The sequence below is a fragment of the Papaver somniferum genome, chromosome 6, assembly GCF_003573695.1.
Source record: "Papaver somniferum cultivar HN1 chromosome 6, ASM357369v1, whole genome shotgun sequence".
Lineage (NCBI taxonomy): Eukaryota > Viridiplantae > Streptophyta > Magnoliopsida > Ranunculales > Papaveraceae > Papaver > Papaver somniferum.
The window spans coordinates 123,107,956-123,115,291 of NC_039363.1; positions in this window are offsets into that span (position 1 = coordinate 123,107,956).

Here is a 7,336-nt window from a genome sequence, read left to right on the forward strand (position 1 = left end):
TCTGGACTCGTGAATATATTATATGTGTTGTGAGTACGAATGTTAGATTTGCTAGGCTTTTGTAGATGTGTACATAATTATACACCATTGTCCTATCTCATTGGTATATGATTTGTCATATGGATATGAATGTTGAATCTGTTGGGTTTTTGTAGATGTGTATATAGTTGTGCGCCATTATTCCGTCTCATGAATATATTACATGTTTTATGAGTATGGATGTTGGATTTGCGATGTTTTTGTAGATGCATACGTAATTGGATTTCCCTTGAAAAAATGACTGCATAAATTTTGTGCATGTGTACTTTTTTATACACGTTTGATACAGATGAGGCAAAAACTAAAATTTTTTAAAAAATAAAGGGTAACTTATTTAAATCGGAAAATGGGTCATTTTTCCAAATATTTTTAAAACGCGGTTCAAATGGATGAGTAAAAATTAGTATGGGTGAAATGGACACCAAAAAAAATAGTAAGGATGAAATTGGATTCATCCTGACATAAACTTAAAAGAATAATGAGGATAAAACTGGATGCATCCTAATGTAAATTAAAAATAAGAAAAAATATTTAAAAATGGATAGGATGAAACAGAAAGATAGAGGATTGTGAATCATTTTTGTCCATTTAAACAGGACATTTAGATTTTGAGGGGTATAATTGATATGAGGGGTTATTTATAATTTGAACACGAACTGAAAGATAGAGGATTGTGGATCAATTTTATGGTTTTCTGGAAATCGTCTTGAAGTTTGTTTGAGTGGCGGCTTGAGATTGGTAGATCAGATTCAAGAACACTTACTGAGTAATAGAGTGGTTAATAAATAAAGAACGAATGGGTTTGGTTGATCAGAAGATTTAATTGTTGTCTTGGGTTCGAATTAAAGAAGCTACGGGTTGTAAGATGGACTATGAGAATGGTGAGAAGATAAAATAGATGGGTAAATGAGTTGCTGATAGTCAAACAACGAAGGGGTTATTGTTTAATTGATGATGTGAATCGGTGTTGCTGATGAATCAGGAAGTTAGGGTTTCTCAGAGAATCGAATTGGAGTTCAATTAGGTGATAATTAAGATGGAACTATAGACGGGTTTATGTGTATCAAGGTTTATAGTTGAAGAATTAGGGTTTCATTATGTTTATTGAAGAGTATTGGGAATTGGCTGTGATGAATAGTTGCAGATGGAAAATAAGAATGGTGTTGAATAATTAACAAAGGAAGATGATTTTTGAGTTTGAGTTCTCTTTTGAGCGTGTGGGTGAACCAAGGGTGATGTTGAATTGCAATAGTTGAAGATTAAGAGGGTTGTTGATGATTGTGGAAGCAGTAGATGGGTATTTGGTATTGATTGAGATTGAACTGAATGAGCAGAGCAGATTGGTTAGTCTTAAGGAGTTGGACTTGTATATGAGGTAATTGTTCTCCTTAGTTAATTTAATAAGCTATTCTTTCCATCGTTAATGTATGTGATTATTGATGAGCTCAGGACTTAACATGAAAGTGAAATGGAGGTGTGTGTTGGCGGTGGTTCTATAATTGTTATCCTAAATATGAATTGAAGTATGGTTTAAAAGAGTATAGACGACTGTTAGATTGTTTCATAGAAGAAATGCTACTGCAGGTGTAGTTGCATCGGTGGTTTAAATGTGTTGTCTTAGTGGAAATGAATTGATTGTTACAGAGAACTGAACTGAGTTACATGGATTGTAAGAGCTCGAATGTGCAGGCAGTGTAGATATTGAGATGAATTCTGAATGATGTGAGTTGAGGGAAATGAAGTTAAGTAAGGTGGTGTTGTTTGTGTAGTTGTTATTGCTGAACTGAAATTGCAAGGATGTGGAGTTAGAAGTGATGATGGTGCTGAAATGAAGTACATGTGAAGAAGTGGTGAACTATTAGGATGAATGTCACATGGATTAAGTGGTTGCAGTTCAGGAGTGGAAGTAATGATTGAGAGGAGACGTAGCAGTGACTGGACTGCATATTTAGAATGGCTGGTGCTAGGTGGATTGTTGGTTTAAGCATTATAGCTAGAGTTGTAACTACAGAGATGAAGTGAGAATTGTAATGTGTTTTCATGTACAACGGTAGAGTGAGTTGAAGTTATGGTGGTGTGTTTGAGCATATGATGGATGTTTAAGAAGTTTATCTAGAGATAGAGTTAGAGTTAGAGTTGGAATGGTTGTGTAGTGAGTTGAAATGAAATATTTGTATGATTGTATTGTAAGAATGAAGGCTAGATGAACTTTGGAGTTGAATCTATGCAGTGGGAGGCTTGCTACTACTTTTGCAGGTAAAGCTTAAATTAAAATTGTATATTAAATTATAAGATTTTGTTAGAATTGAAGTAAGAATGAAGAAGTTGTTTTGAGTTTAAGTTTTGGTACCTTGTCTTGAGATGCACCATTTTGGTGCATTAGTGTTCTGGGTTGAGCAGAGGCTCAAGCCTTGTGTTGTTTTATCAGTTAGATATCTGAATGATTCAGTGTATCTGACTCAGTGTATGACTGAGTCGAGTTAACCCTGTAACCTGAATTGAATCGGTTTGACTCAGTGACCTTGACCGAGTTAACCCCTTGACAGTGGACTGTACTATGACATTGACTTATGTTGACTGTTAGGTGACCCTGTTGACCGTTAGTGACTGCTAGTTGACCAGATTGACCAGGCCCTAGTTTAGTGGGCCGGATTAGTGGACTTGGGCTTAAGACCGTTTTTCTTAATTAGACATATTGGACCTCTTGTGGTCCGAATTAGCCTTTGGCTTATTCTACAAAGTTGTAGATATTCATAAGACTTAACTATGGACTATAAAATCAATCTAATTGGATTAGTTAAACCTTTAGATATGCAAGAGATGGATAATAAAGAAGTGTAGAACCATAAATGGGCTTAGAAACATTAGATAGACTTGTATGATTCTTGTATGAGCCTTTTGGCTAGATTCTTAGTTTTCTTGTGTGATTAACGGTCAGCCTATATTAACAACGATCGGTTCAAGGACGAACCAGCGGATCGTGGATCTCGAGGTAGGCGTGGCTTGTCATCAAAAGAGGTGGGAATACATTTGACTCTTTGGTAACCATTATTGTTTTCCTTTACAACGGTTTATATTTAACAAACTCATGTATTTCTGTTTGTGCGTTCTATGCATTGTTTAACTTGTTTTACGATGATTCTGTTGATTCTGTTAATCTTTCCATGGTTTGGAAAGGACCTGTAAAGTGTTGTGATCAATATGAATTGTTATGGGAAATAAGAATTTCCACGTGTGTTATATAGGATACGCTCCTTCACATTTATACCTAGAGCTTTTAGGATATATTGGTTGACAGTTTGCGAGTTCGGAATTGTCGACATCCATATTTACGATTAGGTGTGGATTTGCGAGTTCGGAATTGCACAACCATAGTATACATTGTTTGAAGAAGGAGTTTGTCCATATACATGTTTGTTTACTTCCGTGAGGATATGCTCTTTCACATTTATACCTAGAGATTTTATGATATATTGGTCGACAGATTGCGAGTTCGGAATTGTCGACATCCATATTTACGATTAGGTGTGGATTTGCGAGTTCGGAATTGCACAACCATAGTATACATTGTTTGAAGAAAGAGCTTGTCCATATTCGTGTTGGTGTATCTCAGTGACTTGGTCACTATTTAATGTCTGGGAAAACATTATTGTTTTTTCTTAATCTTGTTTATGATTACTTAGAAGTTAAATGTTAATTATTCTCACTTTCAGTTTTCATAGACAGATCAGAGTTGCGCAGCGAAAGCCACAAGTGTTGACTCCGTTAATTAGTTAACTTCTGCTATGTTTATTATGTTGTTTATTGTATCTGTAAACCAATTGACTATTGTATATGTATCATTTGAGAGAAGTTCATGTATATATATTCTGAGCGGGGTTAGTTTTGGGATAAGTTTTGTAGCAGATTTCTTAATTGAATGTTTAAGTATTTGAATTAGATTCGCAGTGCCTCTTTATTTAGTTAATATCTTGGATTAGTCAGCTGCTAGCTTAGGGGGCGCTACAGTGTTGGTATCAGAGCTCACTATTAGATCTTATATGGGAAACAATAGAAATATCCAGTGCCAGTTAGTGAACTAGATTACTTAAGAACTGGGTTGAGTTTGTGAGATAAATCTTAATCACTAAAAGCTATCAATAATTAAAATATTTATTTGATTGATTGATTGATTTGTTTGTTTGCATATGTAGTGAAGTAAAAATTGTAGGGTACACCATTAACTTTAGCTAATAGGGATTTGAGAATAATTAATTTAAAAAGTATGAACACGTACATTATTCAATACTAAAATTAGTGAGTTTAGTATTATTAATAGAATGTCACATAGAAATTTATTGAACACCTTGACTTATACGTAGGGTCAACAATTTATGATCACAAACATGTCATAATATTTTTGGGATTCAATAATAATTGAAAGAGTAGTTAGAATATTAGTTCGACCATCGATGTTAATAATAAAAGTATATTATAGTAATTATAGATGATAATAACGGTAATAATAGTTTTAATAAACTAATGATAGCCTTTACCAATTAGTACCATATTAAACTTAGCTAAAATTTCAATAAGGATACGATAAAAATAATAGTTATGATTAAGTTATTATGGAAAATTAATAGCGTTTATCTACGTACGATTAAATTTTGTAAATGAAACTACTGACAAATTAGGAATAAATATTTTTCTTCTAAACTAGGTAGTTGTTACAATACATATTAGGCATTAGACTTAAGGAAGCGGGGATATAATATATAAAATAAAAAGACATTTGCTAGATATCTTGTACCTTTAAAATGAAACAAATATACGTGAAATAGTAATAATAGTATTCGGATGCTTTGAGTAATATAAGAATTAAAAGAAAATAAATTCATATAGATCCTTTTTCGTAAATAGATTCAGTCATCTTTTGAAATGGAAAATTAGTATGACGAACTTAAACTGTTAGAATTTAAATTAGCATTATGTTGAGCATAACTTAAATTAAAATCTCATTAACAAATATATAGCGATAAAACAATGATTAGGATTAAATAGATATGAAAAAATTTATATGTGGTATTATTGTAAAGTTAAAATTATCAAATTGTTAATTGACGTGAATCAAATTTGGATTATTTATCTTGATAAAATAAATAAATAAAAATAATGACAAATAATAAAATAAAATAAAATAAAATAAAATAAATTTTGATAACTAAGTTGTTTAAAATGCCGTGAACCATTTATATAAACAAAGTAAATTAATAAGAATTACGGTAAAAGTTTAGAATAATCAATTTTAATAAATTAATAATTAGTTAATCCAGCACTGGGGAATAGTGAAGGTTGTGTTTTCTCTGTTCGTAGGAAGGCATTGTTGGGATTGGCCAACCTTGACAGGACAACTGCATTCAGAGATGACCGATCATAGAAGCTTAGTATTATTCTTTAGAAAACCAGTAGATATAAATTCACTTAGAAATAAATTCGTAGGAATCTCCTTTGTAATTAGAGACGAGTATTTTATAAGATAGAAATTAGTGTAAAAAACTTAGACTTCCGTATTTGATAGAACTTAACTCAGTGTAACTGAACTTAGAGCTACAAATTTTAGATTTTAGTTATAGAGCCATATAGGTTTGTGCTTTGTTTATGTTGTTTGCGCTTAGATAAGAGATGCGGTTATTCTATAAGGTGGGGAGTTTTTGAAGACCAGAAGAATAGTTTCATTTTCGAGGACGAAAATGATATATGGTTGGGAGAATATAAGGACCCTTAAGCTCGTCAACGCTATTAGACCGGTCAAGTGACGAATTAGCCGATAATTACTCGATTAGTGTAACTCGAACGTTAATTATTAGAAATTAATATAACAACGATATAGATACGAAATTAGTATCGCTCGATAGAACTCGAAAAGTTATGCGAAATGGACTACTTGAACGTGTCATTCGGATTCCGGACAAAGAAGATATTATCAGTTTGCAGTATAACCGACTTGGCTTCCCTTATCCAAGTTTTGGGCGCCTCAGTATTTTGGTCGTCCTTATCAAGACCAAGTCGAGAAGATAAGCTCATTCAGTCCTCCCTTCTTTCTCTTTCCTTCTCGTTCTTCTTCTTTCTTCTTCTCTTTTCCCTTCTTCTCCTGTTCTTCATTCTCTGGCAAAATTCGAGAGATCAAATGGGAGTTTTGAGATTGTGAGCACACAAACCTGCGAGGGGGTCCGAACACTCACAATCAATCATTATCATCTAAAGAGATTGTGATGATGATATCCTGGTGTTGATTCATTGGCTCAAAACCTTCGGGTTTATCATGGCCTCATCTAACAACTCCACGCGAGGCGTTTGCGCATGGGATATAAGTATTAAGGAAAACAAAACATATAAGTAAACATCCATGGAGCTAAATAAATGTAAAGTGCTGAAATATAAATAAGACCAAGGTTTACGTGGTTCAGCACTAAGGCCTACATCCACGGGGTTTGTTGTTTTACTATGTTCTTCACGGTTACATGAATAGTCGAATGACTTTTGGGTTTACATGTTTCTCTCTTTTAAGTGGTTAACTTACCCTTGCAATCTCTCTCTCCCTCTATCCTTCTCTCCATGATTTTTCCGATCCCCCTTCCTCCTGGTGGAGATTGGGTATTTATAAGGTTAGAACGTGGGACCCATCTATGAAGACCGTTGGAACCTTATCTTCTTGTGTACTTGCGTCCATCACGCGGATGTCTGCGTTTGCCCCTTGATCCCGCAGAGGCATCCTCGCTCGTTCCACAGGTTGGTCGACACGTACACTGCTCAGAGTGTTTAATGCGGGTAGTTGAGGGGTATGCTCGTGTCAGACAAGTGTCTTCTTCCCCTGTCAGTCCGTGTCAGCTAACTTTCTCTCCACCGTTGATCTTAGCTTCTCTTTTGGGGATGAGATAAAGTAACTCCTCGGGGTTTATTTGGTGTTTCGTGACGCATCATGTTTTGATGTTTTGGCCTGCATGCTTTCCACGTATCTTTTTATATACACGTGTCTGATAGTGAGATATATGTGTACACAATTTGCCCCTTTTCTTCGGGCTTGAATGACTAATGGGTGCCTTGAAGAAAAACTATCGTCGCATATTCTTCTCACTCCTAATAACTTCTCCTAGATACTTGGGCACGTCTTTTATTCGTGCATTAACTGCTTATGTAACGGGCACGTTTCCCATTCCTCCCTTAATTTCCTTCTCTTTCTTTCGGGTATTTTAAGGATAGAAAGAAAATTTAATTTCATTCTTCCTAAACGCTCTCTCAGTTTTCATTCTTTTTT